The sequence below is a fragment of the Suncus etruscus genome, chromosome X, assembly GCF_024139225.1.
Source record: "Suncus etruscus isolate mSunEtr1 chromosome X, mSunEtr1.pri.cur, whole genome shotgun sequence".
In the NCBI taxonomy this organism is placed as follows: domain Eukaryota; kingdom Metazoa; phylum Chordata; class Mammalia; order Eulipotyphla; family Soricidae; genus Suncus; species Suncus etruscus.
In genome coordinates this window covers 121,331,818-121,346,969 of record NC_064868.1, presented here as the reverse complement: position 1 = coordinate 121,346,969, position 15,152 = coordinate 121,331,818, and the positions used below count along the sequence as shown (strand labels likewise).

General features: G+C 34.7%; 1 non-coding gene across 1 annotated transcript; it reads left to right on the top strand.

Annotated features, from left to right (window-relative positions):
• Window positions 1-438: 438 nt before the first annotated feature.
• LOC126000209 (U6 spliceosomal RNA) lies at window positions 439-545 on the top strand. The gene has a single exon (XR_007492568.1). It is a non-coding gene; the product is annotated as a U6 spliceosomal RNA (small nuclear RNA).
• The last annotated feature ends 14,607 nt before the right edge of the window (window positions 546-15,152 follow it).

The window sequence follows — 15,152 nt, the reverse complement described above, 5'->3', positions numbered from 1 at the left end:
TCACTGATGGTTATAAATGTGTTGTCATTATTTTTCTTTATAACAAAATGAGAAGTGAGAGTACCAAGGCAAGAAGTGAGCAGCATCACAACAAGGCATTTGCTCTTTGCATTTTCAATTCTGTTTTGTCTTTTTTTTTTTTTTTTTTTGGTTTTTGGGCCACACCCGGTGACGCTCAGGGGTTACTCCTGGCTATGCGCTCAGAAGTCGCTCCTGGCTTGGGGGACCATATGGGACGCCGGGGGATCGAACCGTGGTCCGTCCTAGGGTAGCGCAGGTAAGGCAGGCACCTTACCTTTAGCGCCACCGCCCGGCCCCTCTGTTTTGTCTTATCACAACATTCAAGTTTCTTCTTAGGAAAGTTGTGAAAGTTTATAGTCTGTTAAATCCACCAGACAGTAAGGAGTGAGCTATGTTGACCAATAAAACCAAAGTAGAGTGCTCGCTTCGGCAACACATATACTAAAATTGGAACGATACAGAAAAGATTAGCATGGCCCCTGCTCAAGAATGACACGCAGATTCGTGAAGCGTTCCATATTTTTCTTTCTTTGCATCTTTGTTGTCATAATTAAAAATAAATAATTAATAAAAATAAATAAACAGATGAGGGTTAAAAAAAAAAACCAAAGTGGAAAGTCACCCCAGTGTTAAGCCCATTAAATGGTGAACAAGGCAATGAAGGTCAATCTTTATTCTTTTTTAAAAACTGATACAGATTCTGTAATTTATAATACTCTTATTTGTGGTTTAATTTGAAAATAGTTTCAATATCAATCCCAGCCCATTACCAGAGAATCCACTTCTCTCCATCAAGGACCACAGTGTACCTCCCTTTAACACCCCCACTGATTCAATTGTGGGAATCAATTCTTTCATTGCTCTGCCTCTGAACTTCTGTTGCTACCTTGCTGTTTATATAAATTCCACATAAGAGAGATTATTCTGTATATTTTTCTTTTCTTCTGACTGACTTCACTAATAATGATATCCTTTAGTTTCATTTATGTTGCTGCAAACTGCATTTTCCTTTTCAAAGTTGCTTAGTACACCATTTTGTATATTTACCACAACTTCTTGATCCATTCACCAGGAGTTGGGAATTTTATTGTTTTCATATCTTGTTTATGATAGTAAGTGATACAATTAACATAGGTGTGAAATATAATTTTGAATTATTTTTCTGTGTTTGAGGTGCAGATGCCAAGCAGTGGTATTACTGAGTTTTATGGGAGTTAGATTCCAATTTTCTGGAGAGAGCTCCGTATGGACTTCATAGGTGGCTGAGTCAGATGCTATTCTTACAAACAGTGGAGGATAATTCATTTCTTACTGCAATCCCACAAAAACTGGCAGGTTCTTTGGGCTGGAGTGGTGGCACAAGTGGTGAGGTGTTCGCTTTGCATGAGGCTAACCTAGGATGGACCGGGGTTTGATCCCCTGGCGTCCCATATTGTCCCAAGCCAGGAGCGATTTCTGAGCACATAGCCAGGAGTAATCCCTGAGCATCACCAGGTGTAGCCCAAAAAGAAATTTATTTATTTGGGGGGAGTTTTTTTGGGGGGTCACATCCGGCAGCACTCAAGGGTTACTCCTGGCTCTATGCTCAGAAATCGCTCCTGGCAGGCTTGGGGGACCATATGGGATTCCGGGATTCAAAACATCATCCTTTTCCATGAAAGGCATGCTATCTCTCCAGTCCAAAAAGCAATTAAAAAAAAACACTGACAGTTCTAGACTTTCTTATATGTGCTATTATCAGTGGTGTAAGATATATAATTGTTTTGTTCAATTTTCATTTTAATAAGTGTTCAATATGAATGCAACATTGAGAGCTTTTATAAAGTCATTGATCTTGAAAAGACACGGGAGAGCTGAAAGTAGTAACTAAACTGCTTTTTTCCTTTGAAGTGTTTTATTTCTTTATTTTGTCTAAGGCTGTCACTTTAAAAAACTTATTTAGAGTTTTCTGTCTCTTATGATAATGTTATAAAGTCATATTTGTAGATTTAAATATGATTTTATGTTGCTCTTAAATTTTAGCTCTGGAAATAGGTCAAATGATATAAATGGATTGCATGAAGTAAATGTTTTTATCTCTAAATTACAGAACAGGAATAAAATTAAATCAAGGTAGGTGATATTTGTGTAGGACAGTAAGTTCTGGAACCAAGTCAGAATAGAATAATAATAAGTGACTTTTCTTTGTCAATATGTTGAGGAAAAGCAAGCCAGGTTTTATACTCTGCAAGAGAAAATGCTATAATGTCTATGCTTTCATAGTCAAAGGCTTTTCCTAGGCTTTGATTTTAGGAAATTGAAATGTCTATGTAAATAGATGAGGCTAAGAAAACCCCACAGAGAAAACACAGAGCACTGAACTAGAAAAGAGAAGCCATATTGAAAGAAATTAATTTTCTTTTTAGTCTCCAATAGATTCACCATTACAAATATGAAAGGAAGTACAGAAATAACTATACGATTCTATTTTAAAATCTGTCTTCTCTCTTCTTTTACCTGTTTCCTGTATATATGAGTAACTCGTCAATTTTCATATACATTTATTTATGAAAACCAGTAAGTAAGCTTGGAATGTTCGTATGTTACAGTTGTGACTATGATCATGGGCATCATTTTTTATTTTCTGTTGTTGATTATCTTTTCCAGTTATTTATTATTATAAATTCTCTTCAGATTGTTGTAAGTGGATATAACTAAAACAAATGACAGTCAACGGAACTATCTCTATATGCTTAGTGTTGTATAACCTTCATTCATTGATTAAAACAGAATAATGTATTGGTTTTCTTTTCTTTTCCAACTTGTATAGTTATTGATTGCTGAGTACTATATAACTCTTGTCCTCAGAGTAGTTAGCATCTTTTTTAAATAATTTTGCTTTGAAGAGTCAATGTAAAGAAATAGTCCAGGGATGAGTAAAGAGTGAGAAGGAATGAGAAGAAAGAATAAAAGTCATACTAGTGATGACATAGGAACAGGGGTGAAGAGTCATTTATGGCAGGTTGGTGAAAGTGATGTGCAGTAACTTTGCACATCAATATCATAAACCTGAACCCTACGTGACCTACTACTTGATTAAAATAACTTTTACATAGTCTATATAAGTACAGTAAAGCAATCTTTGTCTCATATTGTCAGTGTTGTTGTTATTTTGGTTTGGGATTCAGACCAAGCAGCTCTCAGGACTTACTACTGGCTCTTTGCTCAGGAATCACTTTTGCTGGGGCTTGTGTAACTTCTGAGTTTGTGCTTTCTTTGAAATGAAATCAATTTTAAGAGAGTTCATCTTGAAATTGCAAGTGATAGAGAACTAATTTCCCTTAAAATACTTTAATCAGAATATCAGTGTTGAGATTAGTTTGAGGCTCTGCCTTTCTCTCTCTCTCCTTTTAATAATAGTGCTATTTTATCATTCCAAAAAATGAACCCAAAATCTTACCCTAGATTTCAGATCCAATCATTTCACCTATCAATTTCACTGCTTCAGAATATGGAGTGAAACGCCACAAGTTACTTAGAAAAAAATATTTCCTTTAATAAAGAAAGTGACCTAACAATAATCTGAACTTCAGTGGTGACAAGACTTTGTTGTTAGATTAATTTAAATTTATAACATTTATTCAGAGGCTGTAGTCCTTTGACTAATAATTATATTTAGTTGATCTCAATGTTTGTGAATGCCCTTCCAGTGTCTCTGAGTATCACAGTGGTTTGTGACTAATCTTCTTATATAAGCAGTTTCCTGCCATATGCCTAGATTTGGACATCTGACTAGATAAATCTTCAGTCATCTAAACTGCTTTAGGATGGTTGGCAGTGGGTCCTTTCCTGCTCCTTCATATGGATATGGTAACTTAACATAATCAACATCCTCTCTCCATTATCTATTAAAATGTAAAAAAGTGTGGATTTTATCCATTTAGTTTTTTCTCTCTAATTCACAAGTATAAAACACCACCCATAAATATGGTTTAGAGCTGACATCAATATCCATCATTTTATTTCTAAGCCAGATCAGGGAAACACAGCAGGAAACATCAGCAGTAAGAAATAGTCCCTCAATAGGAAGCGATTTACATCCTTGTGAGGTTGAACTCTTGTTTGTTGCTAATTGTTCATTGGTAGTTATTTTACTGTTTGGGTTCAGACCCCTTCTAGATTTCATCTAATTCCCTGTAGCTCTGTTAATGCTCTTTTAGGAACTAAATAAACCAATTTATCAATATAATACTCACACAGAGAATTAGAGCTAGGACTCTGAAACAAAAATTAAACCTTTCAAATTTCACTCCTTTTTAGGTCATTCATGATCTGTAATAACAAGAGGCAAATAACTCTTTGCTGGCTAAAGTGTTTTATACCATGTTACTTACCTAATGTTATATGCCAGACAGTTTTTATAATTTCATTCATATTGTTTGGTACCCTCTGTGATGGTGTTCTTGAACTGCCTGGCTTCAGAGACACCACCACCCCAGAGATGGGGAGGGACAGCACAAAGAGTCGAGCCATTCCCAATTATTCCTACTTGGGCTTGACCCAGGCTGTCCCTCCTCTCTTGTCGAGTTTTGGTTAAACTGCCTTGCTCCAAGGCACTCCTAAATCCCATTGTTCGTGCTGAGTTTCTCCCCAGTGCCCCACCTAACCCCCAGCTATGTTCTAAACCTCAGCTATGTTCTATTCCTCTTAGGCATCCCAGTTAGTTCCTCTTTTGGTCACACACACACACACACACACACACACACACACACACACCACGATTGTTATAAGGGATTAAATCCTTTTGGATCCTCTCTGCCTCATTCCTTCCTGATCATCAACTGGGGAAACATCTTTGGTTTCCAAATGCCCTAAGTGAACAGAAATAGACCCTTCCTGGTGGACACATATTATGCTTTATGGTAATTATGCTGCTTAACCAGAAGCTTAATATTTAGTGATGTACAACTGACTTCATTTTACCCTGTCAGTCTGAAAGACAAATCATCTATTCCAATGAGTAAACATCTTTTCCTTGATCAACTTTACAGTGACCTTTGCAGGATTCCCCTCTATTTGGAATAATGATATCAAGATCCCATTTATCTTCCCAGTGATATCGCCTAGTCTCATGTAATGGCTACCAACCCTGAAGTTGCTCTCAGTAAATGAAGCATTATGCAAATTTTCACTCATTCCACTGAGGTCAACCTTTTCAGAATTTTCCACAAAAGAATAATTCTTCATTTATACTTCCTCCTGCTTTATGAATTGGAGCTTCTTAGAAACTGTGCTGCTCTTACTCACTTTCTCTATAGCCTCTATGACCTTGGAGAAAATTCTCCTTTACAGTGTGATTATGATAAACCCCTGGGTTGTAAGTTTATTCAGATTCACTTAGGCATCTAGGGTACTGATGAAATTAAAACAATAAAAAGAACTATCCTTTGCCTGAAGTGTTTAGAATACTCAACTGGCTCCTAGTTTCCAGAATGACAAACTCCCACTCATACAATAGACTGAAGCCATTTAAAAAGAAGCTATTTTCCTCTCACTTGCAGAATGGTAAAGTGCTTGAAAACAATTTAAAGATTGAGTGGATGGGCCAGACAGATAGTATAGGGATTAAGGTGTTTATCTCGCATGTGGATGACCCACATTTGATCTCTAGAATCACATATGATTCACTGAGCTTTACCAGGATTGAACCATGAGGACAAGGCCAGGAGTAAGCTTTGAGCACTACCCGGTATGGCTCACACCCCACCCTCAAAATCACTCCAAAGAAAATGGATGATTGGAAACTTCATTGGAAGGAGACTATTGAATAGTCCTATTATACTCAGATAAAATAAAATTGATTGGTTCCAGGACATTGTTTTTCAATCATTTATAATTAGTTAAGAAATACAAACCATTACCAGCTTTAAGAACCACGGACATTTGAAAGGATAACGTTATTTACATTTCAAAAATCTTCTTGACTTGATTTTGCCTAGTAGAAAATGTCTTGATTTCTATAGAGTATCACTACATTTAAATATACAGATTAATGAATGTTTGACAGAAAGGTTACTGGATATAACAATTGAAAACATGAGTGTTAGTAACTTAAAATTATTAAATTAAATAAATTAGGATACTTGAGGATTTGTAATGAAGTCAGAATTTTACAAATAATAATTTACAGTGTCTATGAAGAGCCAATAGTAGACTAATACACAAAGATGACTAATACACAAAGATCAGACTAAAACAAGAATATTTCTGACCAATTTTATTATGAATATTGAAGCAAAAATCTTTTTAAAAAGTGATGAGTCCAATAATATATCAAAATATTGTATGCCAGGAAAAAGTGGAATTTATCACAGGAATGCAAGAATAGTTCAATACATGCAAATCAATTAATGTAACATGTCATATCATAAAAGGAAATTTAAAATTTAGATCATGATATCAATTCATGTAGAGAATGTTTTTGACAAGATCCAACATTAAGTTATGACAAAAAAACCCTCAAGGAAGGAACTTAATTCAAAATAGAAATGGCTATCTATATGGGACCAGAGTGATAGCACAGCGGGTAGGGCAATTGCGTTGCACATGGCCCACCTGAGTTTGATCCCCAACAATGTATGTAGGGCCTACATCTTATATAGTTCCCTGAGCTTTCCAGGAGTGATTCCTGAATGAAGAGTCAGGAGTAACCCCTAAGTGTAACCAAGTGTGGTTGTCTCTCCCCTGCCAAAAAAAAATGGTCATCTATAGCAAACCTATAGCCAGTATAATTCTGTATGGTAAAAAAGACTAAAAACATTCCCTATGAGATCAGACACAGGCAAGTATATCCACTATCTCCACTTTATTGACTATAGTATTAAAAACAGCAACAAAACACAGGCAACAAAAATAAATCAAAGGGAACCAAATTAGAAAAGAAGCCAAGTTATCATTCTTTTCAGATTATACGTAAACAACCTGAAAGATTCCTCTAAACTTTCCTAGAAATAACAAATCAAATACAGCAAAGTATCTGACTACAAGTATAATACACAAAAATCTCTCTCACATCCTATCTAAAAATCTAAAATCTATTTAAAATATAAAAATAATGAATGATAAGGAAAGTTATGAGTTTACTTCACTAAAAAATGTGTTAAGGGCCTTAGAGAATAGTGCAGCCATGGGGCGTTTGCCTTTCACAAGGCTGATCCAGGACTGATCTCCTTTCGATCCCCAGTTACCCATATGGTCCCCCAAGCCAGGAGCGATTTCTGAGTGCATAGCCAGGACTAACCTCTGAGCATCACCGGGTGTGGCTCAAAAACAAACAAACAAAAATGAGTTAAAGCATCAATTTGTGTTTTTCTTTTCTATTTTTAATAATAATATAATCTATTATATTATATAATCATATCTTTAAGCACCGTGGTCACACATGTTTGTAGTTGGGTTTCAGTCATAAAAAGAACACCCCCATTCACCAGTGCATATTTCCCATCACCAACGACTCCCATCTATCTCCTCCCCCAAACGGTGCCAGTTTTTGACACAGGTATTCTATTTCTCTCACTCACTACCATTATATGATAGTTCTCAGTGTAGTTATTTCTCTAAGTGAACTCACCTCTCTTTGCTGTGAGATTCATATCTTGAGCTGGTCTTCGGGCCCTCATCTCTGGGAATTATTTCAATGTCTTTTATTTTTCTTAAAACCCATAGATGAGTGAAACTATTCTGTGTCTATCTCCCTCTGATCTGACTTATTTCACTCAGCATAATAATAGATTCCATGTACATCCATGTATAGGAAAATGTCATGACTTCATCTCTACTGGTGGCTGCATATGATTCTATTGTGTATTTGTACCACAGTTTCTTTAGCCATTCAGCTGTTGAAGGGCATCTTGGTTGCTTCCAGATTGTGGCTATTGTAAATTGCACTGAAATTAATATAGGTGTGAGGAAGGCATTTTTGTATTGTTTCGGGAAACTGGGAACAAGGGTGGAGTGTAGTTGACACTGGAGGTGAATTGGTAGTGGAAAATTGTATCCTTGAAACTGTATTATGAACAATTTTGTAAATCACCGTAACTTAATAAAAATAGAATAAATAAATACAATTGAAGGTTGTATCTAAAGTAGAGTGGGTATGGTTCTTGCCTTGCATGTGGCTGACTTGCTTTGATCTCAGGCAACCTAAATGATTCTCTGAACACCAGAAATGATCCAGATTGCAAATCCAGGAGTAAGCCTTAAACACTTTTTGGTGTGGCAGATAAAAATCAATTAGATACTGACTTATATACAACTTTCGATAAATTCAGTTGGGATGTTATATAGGCACCTTATCCAGATTGCATTAGACTTTCAATAAGGATTAAAATAAGCCTCAATGTTCATGCATTATTTCCAAGAATGTACATATTTTATTCCCATTTTTAAATTTATTTTCATAATTTTAATTAATTAAAAACCCAGACTTATAAAGTTGCTGATAGTTGAGTTTTAAGTGTATGATATATTAACATCAATGTCACCACCAGTATTAACTTCTCTCCGCCAATATTCCCATACTCCATCTTTAGTCGCCCTATTCAAATGTCATATTAAGGCACACTTTACAAAGTTTGGTTTGAATTTGTGTTTACTGTGAAAGGTCAAGTGTATCTCTTGTAAATAGGAGGTAGTTTTCTGTTTTTAGATCAACACAGGTTTTTTTATATTGGTGTTCAATTGATTTAAATATATATATAATATTTCATTTAATTAAAGAACAATGGTTTACAAAATTATTGATAGTTGAGTTTTAGGCATATAATATTTCAACACCAATCTCACCACCAGTGTTAAATCATACTTTTTCTCCTCCCCTACCTTCTTCATCCCCTGCTTGCCAGATTGTAGCTTCAGTTTAGGTCTCATGTTTTCAGTGTTGTGACTCTGTGTTTTGGATAGATAGCTATAACACTCCCCATATCCCCAATATAATTAAGGCCCAGACCCCTATTGTCCCATCACTTCCCTTTCTTTTATTCTTCCTGCCTAAATTTCTTTTCCTCTTTGTCCTTTTTTTTCCCTAGACATTGGGGTCAAGGGCAATCTAGGCACCCTCTTTGCCACATTAATTTGATGATACAATAATTTTATATACCACAGATAAGGGAGATCAACTTGTGTTTATCTTTCTACTTCTGGCTTTCACAAACATATCTTCCAGTTCCAACTAGATTGAAGCTGTATAGCATAGTAGTCCATTGTGTATATGTGGTAGATGCATTTTCATAATTCATTCATCTGTTGCTGGAAGCCTAAATTAGGTCCACATATTAGCTATTGTACTAATTTCAACAATGAATAATGGTGTGCATATGTCCTTTTGAATGTTTCTCAATCCTGGCGATAGATAACCAAAGGTAGAATTTTGGGGTCAAGTGGCATCTCAGTCGGAAGCTTACTTTTTACCACTGGAGCTAAACTAGATGGCATAAGTGTTCTTTTATCATGAAATATCCACCAGCACATATTTTCCTACTATTTTAGAAATGTTCTATTATTACTAATATAAGATACCACATTGTTGTCTTGATTTGGATTTCCCTAATGGTAAGTGATGCTGAGTACTTTTTCATGTGCTTATTGGAATGCGCTTATTTTCCTCTGAGAAGTATCTGTTCATTTTCTCTTCCAATGTTTGGATAGGGTTTTTAAATTTATTAATATTGATATTTGTGAGTATATTATATACCTTGAATATCAACCCTTTATTTGAAGTGTTAAATAATATTTTCCATCCAGTTAGCTGTCTTTGTCTAGTTTTAACACATTTCTTTTGCCATGTAGAAACTCTTTAATTTGTTGTAGCTGAATTTGTTTATTTTTAATGTTATTGCTTTTGTCGGTGATATTAAATAATGGATGATGCCTTTGTGGTTCAAATCTTGGCACTTTCTGTCTATATTTTCCTCACTATACTTCATAGTTTCTGATTATATTTGAATTTTTATAGGATATGAAATCTGGACCTAGATTTAATTTCTTTTTCTGGGGGGGGTCACATTCGGAAGTGCTCAGGGGTTACTCCTGGCACTATGCTCATAAATAGCTCCTGGCATGCTCAGGGGACCTTACGGGATGCCAGGATTCGAACCACTATCCTTCTGCATGCAAGGGAAACGCCTTACCTCCATGCTATCTTTCCGGCCCCCTTGCTTTAATTTTTTATACATTATTTTCCAGGTTTTTTTTTATTAGCATCATGTGTTGAATAGGCTATCTTTATTTTATTTCATATTCTATTCTACTTTATCAAACATTTACTCTATATATATGCATATATATATATGATTTTGTCCTTGGTTATTCAATTCTGAACAGATCAGAAAATTTATATTTATTCCAGTACCATGCACTTGTAATCACTATAGCTTTATAATACAGCTATAAATTAGTTAATAATATCTTCCCAGTCTTTCAGTATGGCTTTGAATATTTTCAGTTTCTTTATTACTCCACTGAAGTATTGTTATTAATCTTTATATGTTATTGAAAAATGTCACCTGAATTTTGAATGGGAATTGCATCTTGTCTCTATAACATTTTAGGTATAATAGTAATGTTAACTATTTTGATTCTTCTTATTTATGAGCATGGAATGCTTCTCCATTTCTTAAGTTCTTTTATCTTTCTTTTTTTTTTCTTTTTTTTTTTTTTTTTTTTTTTTGGTTTTTGGGCCACACCCGGAGGTGCTCAGGGGTTACTCCTGGCTGTCTGCTCAGAAATAGCTCCTGGCAGGCACGGGGGACCATATGGGACACCGGGATTCGAACCAACCATCTTTTTTCCTGGATCGGCTGCTTGCAAGGCAAACACCACTGTGCTATCTCCCCGGGCCCTCTTTTATCTTTCTTAAGTGATGTAAAGTTATGGTGTTGATCTTCTGCATGATTTGTTAAGCTGACTCATGGATAGTTGATGTTTGGGGACATTATTTTAAATGGGATAGGAGTCTTGATCATTCTCTTCATTACTTATATATAGAAATGTGGCCAAGTTTTCTGTATTGACTGTAGGTGACTACTTTGTTATACTGGTATATTGTTTCTAGTAATTTTTGTAGACTCTTTAGAGTCTTCTATGTATATTATCATGTTATCTACACACATTCTCAGTTTTCAGTTCTCCTGGAAGAAGAAAGCTATGGAGAAAAGTGTGGCTTGCTATTTATTGTATTTTTAAACTTATATTTATAGTTAATATAGCTTATGGTTACATCATTGTTTTATGTGTATAATAATGCTACTCACCATAATCCTCCACTCTTCCATTCTTTATGTCAATATTAGTCCGCATTTTCCTTACTCTTAACTCCATCTCTCAACTTTTCTAAACAAAGCTGAAGAGTCTGTCATCACTTGATACTTATTCCATTGTTTTGTTTCTGTCTTTTCTACAAATGTGTGATATTATCCATTATTTGTACTTCTGACTTGTTTTACTTAAAGTGATACTTTCTAGTTATTATCAAGTTCCAGAGAACTGTAACATTAAAATTACTTCTTTTCTTACAACTGTATAAAAAATCTATTTTATATATACCAACATTTTTATCTGAAGATAATTTTCCCGTATCTCCGTTTTGTATTTCGTGCTGCAATAAATATAGATGTGCATATAGCTTTCCAAATTTAATCTTTTGTTCTGTGTTAGTATGATAGATGTTAAAAAGTGAAATTGCAGGATCATATGAAAGGTGTATTCAATTTTTTTCAGAAGTTTCTATCCAGTTTTGCACTGAACCAGGTGACATACCCACCAATAATTAATAAGAATTAATTTCCCACTACTATTTTATCTGAAATATTGTTACTACCCATTTCATTGTACCATTCTCACTGGTGTGAGGTTTTATTTTCACTTCCTTGGAAATATATAGAATGCACAATTTTTTATATTCCCATTGGTTATCTGTAAATCTTCTCTGAAGATTTGTCTGTTCATCCTTTCTCCCCATATTTTAATTAATTACTTAAACAATGTGGTTACAAGGTTATACATAATACCATTGGTTATTTTTTAAAATTGCAAATTTATTCAAGATTTATTATTTCAATTACACAATGTACCCTTAACCACTACACATTTCCCATAGCCAATGTCTCCCAATTCTCAGTCTGTCTCTAGGACAGTAGCTTACTACTCTCTTCTTTGATTTTCTTTTAGGCACTGTGGTTTGCAATGCTGTTGCTTAAGGGGTATAATGCTTATCAATTTATCGCCTATCAGCATCTAGTTCTTGTCCAGAATGATCATGTCCAACTATTATTGCCATAGTGGTCCACTGTGTAGAGGTACCATAGTTGCTTTAGCAACTTATGTAGTCTCTGGTATATTCGTTATTTCCAGGTTTTGGCTATTATAAATAGTGCTGCAATGAACAAAGGAATGCATTGTGTTCTTTGAGCTTCTAGGATATATTCCTAGGAGTGGAATGTATGGTTCATAAGGAAGCACAATTACAGCTTTTTGAGGAATATCCATAATTTTTTAATAAAAGGATGACCATTCAACATTCCCATCAACAGTGAGTGTCCCTTTCTCCAAACATCCATGCTAGCACTGATTGTTATTGTATTTTGTGATGTGTGCTAGTCCTGTGGTGTGAGATATCTCATTGTAGTTTTTATTTTCATCTTCTTGATGACTAAAGATGTGGATCATTTATTTCATGCGTCCTTTAGTCATCTTTCATTTCTTCTTTGAGATAGACCTGTTCATTATTCTCCTCATTTTTGAATGGAGCTAGATGGTTTTCTTGTTAAACTCTACCGGTGCCTTGTATATCATTCTCAGATGGGCAGTGAGTAAATAGCTTCTCTTATTCTGTGGATTGACATTGTACTCTAGTCACCAGATCCTTTAAGGTGGTGCAGATACTTCTTAGTTTTATGCAGCCCCATGTGTTTATCTTTGATTCAATGGTATTTCATCCTTGAAGATGCCTTTAGCTTCAATGTCATGGAGTGTTCTGCCTATGTTTTCCTCTATGCATCTTATGGTTTCAGTCTAATAACAAGGTCATTAATTCATTTTTATTTGACTTTTGTTCATAACATTAGAGAGAGGTCTGAGTTCACTCTTTTGCACGTACCTGACCATTTTTCCCAACACCACATAATGAAGAGGCTTTCCTTGCTTCACTTATTTCTTACCCCATTATCCAAGATTAATTCCCTATATAACCAAGTGTCAGTTTCAAAAATTTCTAGTCTGTTTCTTTGATCTGAAGGTCTGTCTTTACATTAATACCTTGCTGTTTTAATGCTCTTTCCATTGAATTTTTCCCAAATGTCTATTGTTGTCTGTTTGCTTATTTTGAAGACTTTTTCCATCTTTTCTTTATTTATTTTATAATCTTTTCCAACTTTTTTGTTGTTGTATGTAGGTGTTCTGTAAGTCATATTCCAGATCATTGATCCTGTTCTGTACAGGAATTAACTCTTCTAGTGATTATTCCAGTGAATCTTTAAGTTTTTCAGTCCTATTATTTCTGTTTCAAATTTTCTCAACTCTGTTCATATATCTCTTGAGTCTTATCAGCTGCTCATTCCATGACTTCTTTCAGTTCCTTAAACATCCTCAACATTTCCATTCTAATATCCTTAGCAGAGTGGCCATATAGGCTGATACCAGTTGTGTCTTCAGAACTTCTATCTTTGTTCACTAAATTTGGTAGGGTTCTGCCTCTTCCCAGTTTTTGATGAAGTTATTGTTTTTGAGGTTGAGCTCAGTGGCTGCTCTATATATTGTTACTGTTAGCTCTTTAACTGATGTAGAGTGTGAACATATTTGCTCTCTTTCAGTATTGTTCAATTTTAGCTCAAGTTTTTTTTTTTTGCCCTGGAAACACTTTTTAGTTTCCTATAGTCCTCTTTATGCTTTTCTGTTTTTGTTGTTTTTGCCACTGGAGTCAAATCATTAAAGACACATTTAAAGTATGTATTCTGGAGAGTTCTGCTTGTGTTTTTCTCAAGGTATCTTACAGAAGAAAAATGCACTTTAAATTCATTTATAGGACTGTAAATTCTAAAGTCAATGAAACAAAGTAGGGTATTATATTCTTTGCACAGGAATGGTAATGGGGCTGGATGAATTGAGAGAATAAGGGAGACTCATAAAACAGGAAGGGGATTATTTTTTATGACAAAACCAAGTTGCTTTTAGTTTGCCATGAGTTAAGATGGATCTTTTTCTATTAAAATTATTTTAAAATGCTATTCCTAAATCCAGGCCTCTACATTCTTTAAGATTGCATGCAGCCTCAATTGACCTTCACTATTATACATAGAGGACTCCTATAAGACTCATCTGCACTCTCTGGACATATTTTTAAATTAAAATTTTTATTTTAGGCAATAGGTGCACAAAGTCCATTCCTTTACCACCTTTCTTATCCCATTGGTCATAGTAGAGATTTGGATATATTTGGAAAAGCCTCTCTGAACATTTTGGAGGAGACTGATTCTACATGTTAAAATTCCTTTCAATATAAGCTCTTTATCAATAGTCTAGACTTGCTAGCATTCTGTCCTTTCCCCCTACATTGCAGAAAATATCTCTAAAGGATGAGACCTGGAAACCACTTCAGAATCAATTTGGAACAAGGTCAGTCACAATAAAGATTTGTGAAGCTGAAATAATTATGCCTGGTGTCAAAGAGAAACTCCAACCCTTTTTGTGGTCAGTGTTGACAATATGATAATAATCTTAGACATTTGGAAAAATTTTCTATCCAAAACCTGAAGATGAAACAGGGTTAGATAAGCTGTGATTAATAAAGTTTAGGTGGTAAAGGAATAGTATCTGATCTTACATAGAATTAGTTGAAATTCATCTGAAGCACGAACAAAAAAAGCTCTATCTTCTGATGAATCAACAAAAAGTTTGAATAAAATAAATCTAAAATAGGAAAAGTGATAACTTAAGTACTGAAACTGGAAATACAAAATTTTCAAGGTGAAGTAAAATAGGTTAGAACATAGCTCTTCCAAACATTTTCATATAGACTAATTCAACATAAGAACAAAAGGTGCGACTAAAATTATATAATTTTGTCCTTGTTCAAGAAACAGATCTTCAATTTACTTATT